This window comes from Ictidomys tridecemlineatus, chromosome 8 (genome assembly GCF_052094955.1).
Source record: "Ictidomys tridecemlineatus isolate mIctTri1 chromosome 8, mIctTri1.hap1, whole genome shotgun sequence".
Taxonomy (NCBI): domain Eukaryota; kingdom Metazoa; phylum Chordata; class Mammalia; order Rodentia; family Sciuridae; genus Ictidomys; species Ictidomys tridecemlineatus.
In genome coordinates, this window is record NC_135484.1 from 139,794,985 (window position 1) to 139,804,827 (window position 9,843).

Consider the following 9,843-nt stretch of genomic DNA (forward strand, 5'->3'; position numbering starts at 1 on the left):
GATAGAGATGAATTTTCTTCCAAACCAGAAGGAATTCGCTATAGGCAAGGGAGAGGCCCCGAAAGTGCTAGCTTGTGCTCTGTAAAACTTGCCCCTATCCACACACGCTCGGAAAACACGGAGCCCTGGCAGGAGACAAGAAAAGGTGATTGAAGTTCTATCTGTGAGCATGAAACTTTTCAGACGCATCTTGGGAAATAGGAGATAAGATCGGATCAGAAATTAAATAACCAGAGAACACACTGATAACACGGCGTGTTGCAATCGGTTTAAAGTTCACGTCTTGCTGGATTTATGCATTCATAGTCAAATCAATCAAAAGGCCAGTGGCTGTTGAGTCACCTAACGATTCCATGACCCTCCCCTGTCCCCCCACACCCCCAGCCCCAGCCTCTGCCTAGAGTTCTTAGTTTAACATCTTAGAGAACACGACCGTAGTCCTGCCTCTGTCCTCGGGGATCCTGTACCTGTTCTAGTTGCCTCCTTGGTCAGAGGCTCCATGGTCTTTAGCAGGGATGAGCAGTGACTTCTGACCTTACAGGGACCTTCTAAGTGAGACGCTTAAATTAGATGTTTTTTTTTTTTTTTTTTTTTTTTTTTTTTTTTTTACAGCAAGGGAGGATTTTGTGCTAGCCTGACGGCTTTTCTCAAAGGCCTTCTGTTCTGTTTTTCCTGTGTTTACACTGGACCCTGTTGTTGTCCAGATTCCCCAGCCCCTATTAAGCCTCCTTCAGCATTTCTAGAGCTTCTCTGCTAATCCGATGCGTGTGGTGCTTTTCTTCTAGCTAAGCATGAATGTAGGGCACATCAGGGCTCTTGATCACCACAGCAGAATGTGTCCCCATGTGATTTTACAGGAGATGAAGTCTGTCTTTCCTCTTTTTATCAATGAACGGATCCAGGTTGTTGGTTACAGTGTTTTAACTCAGGTGAGAGGGTGTCATTATCATCCTCAAAATAGTGTAGGTTTCTGGAACTCTGACTTGGTCCTGCATGGTGCGTATTCAAGTACTTAATCCTACAGTAATCCTGTGACACATCCCTGTCGGGTCGCTTTTCATCATTATTACAAAATACCTGACATAGGCTGTTTTGAAAAAAAAGGAAGTTTACTGGGCTCACGGTTTGGGAGGTTCAAGGACACGGTGCCTGCATCGACATTCTGGTGAAGATGTCATGGCGGATGGAGGATGGCAATTACGGGGAGCAAGTGTCAGAGCTAGCAGTCACATCTGGCGCCAGGCAGCAGAGGAAGACGGGTTTCACAATTCCTCTCGGCCATGCCCCCAGTGACCTACGGATGTCCACTAGGCCTCACCCCTTAAACGTCCACCCTGTGTTCCAACATTCCACTCTGGGGGCAAGGTCCCCACACGGGAACCTTGGAGGGATATGAACCACAGTCCACCACACCGTCCTGTCTTTACAAATGGACAAATTAAGCTCAAGGGGGACTAAGACTTAACCGAGATCGTCGAGCTAAGAGGTTCAGAAGTGGATGTGGATCCCTCCCGCCCATTTTTAGTCTAACTCAACTATTCTTGGCCAGGAGTGCCTTACCCCCAACTCCTGGGGGTCACTAAGCAACGTCTAGAGATATATTTGACTGCTCCTGGCATCTACAATGTACAGGACAGTCCCCACGACAAGGAATTAGCCTCAAATGTCAATCGCGCCCAAGCCGAGAGCCTGCTCTAACCACTAGGCTACCTGATGTTACAAGCCTTTTTAGTGTCGTCATAGCTTTGTATTTGGTAGGACCTCTTTGTTGGCATGGGTTCCAACAGTGTTGTGTTGTTTTCTCCCAGATTTACCCTGGGTGTGTTAGGAGAGGAAAGCTCTGCTGTTCCCCACTTGCCTTCACCTCTGGTGAAATTCTCCCTGAGTGACAATGGAGTGATGATTGGCTGCTGGGCAGAACAGTTGCTCTGTGAGAAGGTAGGTCAGGCTAGGGTCTTCTGTGACAAGCCCCCTGGTTCCGGGGTTCACGTTTACTGGTGTGTGTGTGTGTGTGTGTGTGCGCGCGCGCGTGAGTGCGTGTGTGTGTGTGTGTGTGTGTGCGCGTGTGTGTGTGTGTTTGAATTATCATAGGAAGTTGAAAAGAAAAAAAATCAACTCTTCTGTAATTTCTCCGGCTTTTTCCTCCACATTGAACTATCAGACCAGGTTCTACCCTAGCTTGAGAAAAGTGCAAGACCGATATTTCGGTTTTTAGAAACAGTCTTCCGTGCTTCGTCTTTTCTCTGTTACTATTTAAAAATTAACCTGAGACCAGGTCAAGATGAGAAAAGTAGGCGGCTGATGACTCTGGAGGCTGCAAAGTCCAGGAGCGTGTGACTGGCATCCCGGGGCACCTGGGAGGGCCTTCTTGCTGCAGCCTGGCGTGGTGGAGGGCCTCCTGGCCAGACGGAGCCAGCGGCTAGCTCGGGGCCCTCTTCTTATGGCCCCTGCGGCCCTCATGGGGCCCCTTCCCCATGACCTCACGTCATGCCAATAACTATCCAGAGGCCCACCTCTGCACCCCATCAACCTATGAATTTGGGGGTTAAATTTCCAGCACGTGGACTTTTGCAGGACAGGCTCAAGCTGTAGCCGTGGCCTGGAGTCTCATTAATTTGGGGCCTGTGCCTCGCCTTTGGGCATCAGGCAGGGAATACACGGCTCCCGGATGGACATCAGAGTGTGGCCTGTCCTCCTCCACAGTCTTGTTTCTCGGAGGTTAACATCTTATGGAAAAGAAAAAAGACTTCCTTCTTGTGGTGGGTATGAACAAAGACGTGCAAGCAGACTTAAGTTTTTGAAAATATCTCACTTCCTCCTCACTCCCCCGCAAAAAATGAAAACCAGAGGCAAGTTTAGAAACTTCTAGAAAAGTAGCGAAGGGGGGAAAACGTTTCGAAAACTCATGGTCATCACTGAGGCTGTTTGTAGGATGCAGGAGAAATCCTGATGGAACAGAGGACTCTGGGAACAGCTTCTCACTCCCAGCAAGACCTTTGGCTGAACAAGAAAATCTGACAAGGATGGTTCCAAGCACCTCGTGGGCAGAAGTATCTTGAAACGTGTCTGGTAAATACAAAGACCCTGGAGAAACACCGGGATGAGCTGTCCCAGCCTTCCAAGGACAAGGCCCTTCAGCCAGCGTCTGGCCTAAGCCATCTCAGCTCGGAAGTCCTATGAGATTCGTCCTCACTCATCTCAATTCGGAACCTAAAGATGCCATCTTTCCGGGCTCTGAGCTCCCTAATGCAAGTGACCCATCCCTCGGGAGCTCACTCAGACGCAGGTGCTCATTTAGGTAGTTCTGGGGAGGACTGAGATCCTGCCTGTCTAAGAGGCTGGGGCCACTGCTCCTGCTGGTCCTCAGCCCTCGCTTTGAGTCCCAGGATCTTGTCCAGCAGCGAGGAGGACTCTGTTGCCCCTCAATCAGGGAGGCTCCTACAATGGGCTCCCTGAGCCCCGATTTCCTCCCCATTCCAGGCTCTGTGCCAGTTGCTGAGAAGCCAGAGAACCTCAAGAGATCTTTCTGAGTCACAGAATCCGATCACATCTTGCCCCTGCCCTTTGCTGCCAGAGTGAAGTTCCAGCTCCGGGTTCGGGACTCGGAGCAGCCTGGGGTGGGCTGCAGTGGGGGGCCTTCATTTTGTCACTTCCAGCTCTGGCTGCTTGGCTGCTGGCTCCTTCTCCAGCCACTGAGCCGCCTGAGCTCTTCCTGGTCTTCTCACCTCTTCTGCTCCATCTTTTCCCATCAATGTCCTCCTCCCCGCTGGGCCTCCCCTGCCGACCTCCTGCTCACCCTGGGACCCCAGACCCTCCAGCCCTTCCCCAGCAGGCAGTTTCTCCCCCTGGCTGTCTCCAGATGCCTCTAACGCACAGTCCCCCCTTATCCGCAGCTTCTCTTTCCGTGACTTCAGGACATGCGGTCAACCACAGCCCCAAAACATCACATGGAAAATTCTAGAAGTAAACAGCGCATGAGCTCGAAATGGCGCACCATTCCAGCAGCACGATGAAGTCTGCCGTCCTGCTCTGTCCTGCCTGGGCGCCGTCATCTTTTCGTCTTTAGCCTGTCCATGCTGGGTACTCTACCTGCCCGCCGGTCACTTGGTAACCATCCTGACCATCTGACCACCCTGCAGGGTCCTCACCCTGACTGTCCTCGTATGATGGCCCCAATGCGCAAGGGTGGTGATCCGGGAGATTTCATCACAGTATCTTTTATATTGTACTATTGTATTATTATTGTCAGTCTCTTACTGTGGCTAACTTGTAAGTCGAATCTTAACATAGTTATGCACATACAGAAAAAAAGAGCAGAGTATACATAGGGTTTGTATGATCCATGGTTCCGGGTACCCATCAAGGGTCTTGGAATACATTGCTCATGGACAAAGGGGACCGTGGTGTAACACAGATGCCATTGCACTGGGATATGTCACGTTATGTGTCCTCCACCAGGCTGTGCATCCCCGGGAGCAGGAACTACGTGTTATTCAGGTAAACCCATTTCTTCACACAGTACCCAGCACACGGACGATATGACACAAATGTCAAATGTGTGTAGGAATGACTGTCACATCCATTCCCATCCTTCCCTTCCCATCCCACCCTGTTTTCTTCTTCAAAGGACCCTGCAGTTTTAAATGTGTGTGGTTCTGTATTTCAAGTGGTTTTAAAAACTTCATTATAAGAGAGAACTTTTACAGAATGCTTATTGTGTTAAACTTCATTCTAATTCCATCCTCCGCATGTGACATCGGGGGTTCTACACTTTACAATCCCTCAACCACATAGAATTCCTTCTGTACTGTCGGGGAGTGGGGAATATATATATATATATATATGCGTTTCCTTGCTGTGGCTCATCAGTATTTTTCCTACATAAAATATTCTTCCCCTCTCTGTATCATCCACGTGGTGGCCTTCTAACCATCCAGTATGACATTTTAAAGCCACTTTAATCTCCCTAACAATTTCCACCACTGCACTATCACCACGTTTCCCGTTTTAAACACGAGGAAACTGGAGCACAGAGAAGTGGAATAACTTTACCAAAGTCACACAGCAAGGAAGGATCCAAACCCAGGCAGCATGAGGTTGAACATAAAGCTGAGTCTTGGGCAGGGGGGACCAGTAACACCACAGAGTGACGACTCTGTCCCGTTCTCCCTGACCTTCTTCAGAATTACCCAACTTAGCCGACCCTCGTTGAAGAATTTTCTTCACGGTGCGCTCACCCAGAGCTGTACAATGCCTTGCAGTTTCCTTCAGGTGACGCTCAAAGCCCTTTGATGGGTCAATGAAATGTCAGGGGTGACAGCCTGGTGATGGAGTCATCAGAGAGGGCCCAGGGAGGTGTCCAGCACCAAGCCAAACTGAGCAGGTGCTCACCGCACAAGTCACCCTCCTGTCACTAATTGCTGTGCCCACCCATGACAAGCTGGTTTATGGCCTTCACAAGGTGGATCTCTCGACCACACCTGAGACGTTCTGCAGCTGATGCCCAGCATCGTATTAGATGGCGCAGTCTCCCAGCGACCTAGGGGGTGGACAAGGTTCCCCTCCACACGGGCTGAGGTCCTGGTGGGGCAGGCTGGGTGGGGCTCGACTCCTCCCTCTGCCCAGCCCTACCTCCTCCCTCTCCTCTGGCCTGGACTGCTAATGAGTACCTTGCTCCCCGACTCCATCTCAGCATCTGGGCAGCCCAACCTACAACAGACTGGCCCTGGAAGGGGATGGACCCTTCCCCAGCCTCCTCCCTCTCCCTCTCCTCTCTCCTTACGCAGCCTGCGCTTGAGCATCTCCCGGTCATACAAACTGCTGTTTGTGCCTGCAAAAGTCTGTGGATTCCCACGTGTCCTGGCTTTGGGGTGGGTATTTCGCCTGCAGAAAGTGTCCTTCCTGCCCTCTCCCCTCACCACCCAGCTAGCCACCTTCTAACTGTCCTGGGTGGCTCAATTCCAATGGCCTTCCCCTCTAGCTGCCCACACAGACCCCCCACACACACCAGGCAAAATGTGTTGTTCCCCATCTTTCGTCCCACCGCACCTCCCCCACACCCCATCAAGATGCTAACTGTTCACTTACGATCTCGCGGCTCTAGCACGCTGCAGAGCCTTTGTTCCCTGTTATCTGTCTAGCCCCTGCCCTTGGCACACAGTAGGAGCACATCGGAGTCTGCTTTCTGTTGCTGTAACTGGCTGCCTACCACAGACTGGGTCATTGAGGCTTATTTAGCTCACGGTTCTGGAGACTGGGAATCCCAACAGCACCAACACCCATCAGCACTTTCCAAGGGTCCTCCTAGTACCTCCTAATATGGCAGAGGGCGTCACCAGGAAAGAAAAGCAAAGCACTTACCTCCCAAAAGCACCACTTCTGAATATCATTAACATATGAATATGGGAACTGTTTGTTTTGTTTTTAGTGTCAGAGATTGAACCCAGAGTTGCTTAACCACTGAGCTATAACCCCCATCCTGTGTGTGTGTGTGTGTGTGTGTGTGTGTGTGTGTGTGGTGCTGGGGACTGAACCCAGGGCCTTGTGCCTATGAGGCAAACACTCTACCAACTGAGCTATGTCCCCTGGGAACTATTTCCAACACAGAAACTCTGGAGATTCACATTCAGACCGTAGCAGAACACAATAAATGTTTATTCAATGGAATACGTCTAAGTGCACGATAATCAGAATTTAGATGCTCACATGAATGACTAATCCCAAAGCCGCCGGTTCTTTTAACCCCTCCCAACCCCACTGCAGAACGAGGGCTCCATCAGGCACAGAAGTGACCGACACACAGTACACACGACCCCTAAAGAGAGCTCAAGGTCACACACACACACAAAGCACAAGAGGGTGTCCCCCCCAACCACGTGACTGCCTGGGTCAGGTGTCCACGCAGAGGTATCCAGGTAAACCACCTGTGGCCAGGGCTCATTGGCACTCACGCTGGTGACCTGGGGCCACTTGTCCCCCACATTAGATCACATTCTCCTCCATATCCCAGCATGGCCACGGGCTACCTACCACCCGACTCTCTTCCTCTGGGACTTTTTGGGGCAGAGCACTGCCTTCCAATGCCATCGCCACCCCTGTCAGGTAATGAGGAGGCAAAGTCAGAAAGGGTAGGAGCCACCTGTCTCTCCCTCCTGAGACGGCCGTGTTCTCCCTCCAACACCTTGCTTTACCCAAAGGCTGCGTTTCTTCAGACCCCCTTGAACATGCATCTACTTTCCTAAATACATACACCTCTGTCTGTGCCTCTGGAGGAAAAACAAAATAAAAACCATGAAGAGCAGACAGGAAACTCTACAGAGAGCCGATTTCTGGAATATGGATTTAGAGAAAGGGGGAAGGGCAGGCACTGTGGGCTGAAGGCTGGGGTCTCCCACCAAGTCCACACATGGAAACCCCAAACCCCAGGGTGACAGCACTGAGAGCAGAGGCCCCTGAGAGGTGACCAGATCCTGCAGGTAGATAGGATTAGTGCCCTTATCACAGAGAGCGGTGATCCTTTTTCTCCTTCCCCCGTGTGAGGCTGGAGTAGGAAGGCGCCATCTATGAACCAGAAAGTGGGCCCTCGCCAGACCATGAGGCTTCTAGTGCCCTGATCTTGAGCCTCCCAGCCTCCAAATCTGTGAGCAATAAATTTCGGTCATAAAAGATCATCCAGCTTAAGGCATTGTTGTTATAGTAGCCCAAAGGGTCAAAGATAATGGGGAAAAATCAGAACAAAAAAATATGCAAAGGTGATTTATCATTTGGAGACCTGGCACCAGAATGGAAGAAATGCTTTGAATGAATATGGGTTCATTTACAGTGTGTCAGGCACTGTTCTAGGCACAGGGACAAAGCAGGAGCTTACAGTAGTGGCCCCATGTTGGTCCATTGTAGCATTGAGCTACAATGCTACCTGTTCAACATCCAAAGACAGATTTATTTCTTTACTGTTATTTCTCATAAAAGCACCAAGAGGGACTTTCCATTCATTATACACAGCTCACTTTTAATTCCTCCTTCTTGCCTTCCCCATTAATCATTCACACACAGTAACTGTGCCCCAAATCTCTATCCCCACGGCTGCGAGTGCCAACTCCCTGCAGCCAGCTCAGTCCCCCTTTAATGCAAAGCAAAGGGCCATGATGACAGAGTTGAAGAAAAAAAAATTTTTTTTAAATCCTTTCTCAAAGCTGGCTTCCAGGGCTGGGGCTAGCATGCGTGAGGCGCTGGGTTCGATTCTCAGCATCACATAAAAATAAATTAATAAAAATTTAAAAGTCAATATTAAAAAAAAAATAAATTGGCTTCCAATTCAGGAAGGAAGCCACCAGAATCCAAGACCCCCAAACAGGGACCCCCCCACACATGTTACCAGACTTTATCAGAAAGAAAAAGAAAAAGGGTGTCCTTAGGAGGCCATTGATTCTCCGACATCATGGCAGCAGCCAGGGTGCTGGGCAAAAGCAGCCTCCAGCTGGTGTTTATCAAGAAAGATGGTGAGTCGGAGCTCCAGTGTTTATTGTGAGGAGGTAAAAGGTCCTTTGTCATTGTTTATTGGCCTTTTCTGACACATCGGGCGGCCAGTGTGGACTCCATCCTTTTGTTGGATGGAAATTAATTGTTTAAAAAAAAAATTCATCAAGTTCTGAATAACTGCCTTCGGCCTGAGGCAGCCTACGAAGACTCAAAGTTGGCGATAAATTCCGCCAGATGTTTTCATCCCTCTTGAACCAGGGAGCCGGACAGACCAATGTTCACCACTTGATCCAGGCTGCAACAAAACAGAAAGGAGATTATGGCTCAGCCCTCTACCACCATTGAGAAATATTTGTTGGGGGCCGGAGGTCCAGTTCAGTGGTAAAGCACGTGTCTAGCAGGTACCAGGCGCGGGGTTCCATGCCCAGCACCCCAAAAAGAGAGAGGGAAAAATTTGTTTTCATAGTGGTTCTGCATCTCCAGAGAGGGAGGGGGCAACCTTTCTTTCAAACACAGAGAAGTCCCCTCACAGCTGACTGTCAGACCAGGTCCACTTGGAGAAGTTCTCCAGTAGAACCTCACAGCTGGTCAGTCTCCTAGAGAAAGAACATCATTTTTTTTTTTTTTTTTTTGCTAATAATACACCAAAGAAACAAATGCACTGGGTGAACTGGAAGTTTCCTCGACTGTCAAAATTAGAAAATAGGACTCAGAATCCAAAAGCTGCTGTTTCTAGATTATTCTTTGGCCCTCAGAACCTCTTGTGGAAAAAACTTCAATCCTTTCACATCTTGCAACCCTCAAATTGACTCAACCCCATTTTAAATATTCACTACCCACCTGCCCCCAATTTTCTAAGTAAGTTACATTTTAAACAAACAGAGAATTTCTGCTTTTCTTGTTCAACATGTAAATCAAAGATGAGCTACTTAACTGGTGATGGGTTACTCTGACCTTGATGTAACCAAACCATAAATCATGGCTATTGTCGTTTCTTCTAAAATTATATTTTGTTTCCATCCAACCCTTGACTCTAAATCTTTCACTGTTTGGGAATAGTGTTGGAATTTAGTATGGAACATGTAGACAACGAGATCTTATCTATTGCAGTTCAGCATTCACTTTGGAAAATTTTAAAACTTGTTAAAACATTAGTTATTAAACTAAGGTCTGCGGGGGGGGGAGTGCTTTCCCTTTGCTCTTATTCATTTGAAAACAGAATAAGAACAGTAGTTTAAATAATCAAAGCATAAAAACATCTGGAATGGCACCGACCTAGCAAATGTCTTCTTACTGTTTTCTCTTCCAGATGCGCACAGAATTTCACACATCTGCCGTGGTACTGCCTGGAGACTTTCAACCCTG

General features: G+C 48.9%; 1 long non-coding RNA gene across 2 annotated transcripts in view; it reads right to left on the bottom strand.

The window, feature by feature from the left end:
* LOC120889252 (uncharacterized) overlaps window positions 1-9,843 on the bottom strand; it is a 56,423-nt gene that overhangs the window by 1,878 nt on the left and 44,702 nt on the right. For both annotated transcript variants that reach the window (XR_013425399.1, XR_013425398.1), the window contains 2 exons: window positions 9,754-9,840; window positions 6,361-8,773 (listed from right to left, as the gene is read on the bottom strand). This is a non-coding gene — a long non-coding RNA (uncharacterized LOC120889252). The remainder of the gene's footprint in view (window positions 1-6,360; window positions 8,774-9,753; window positions 9,841-9,843) is intronic.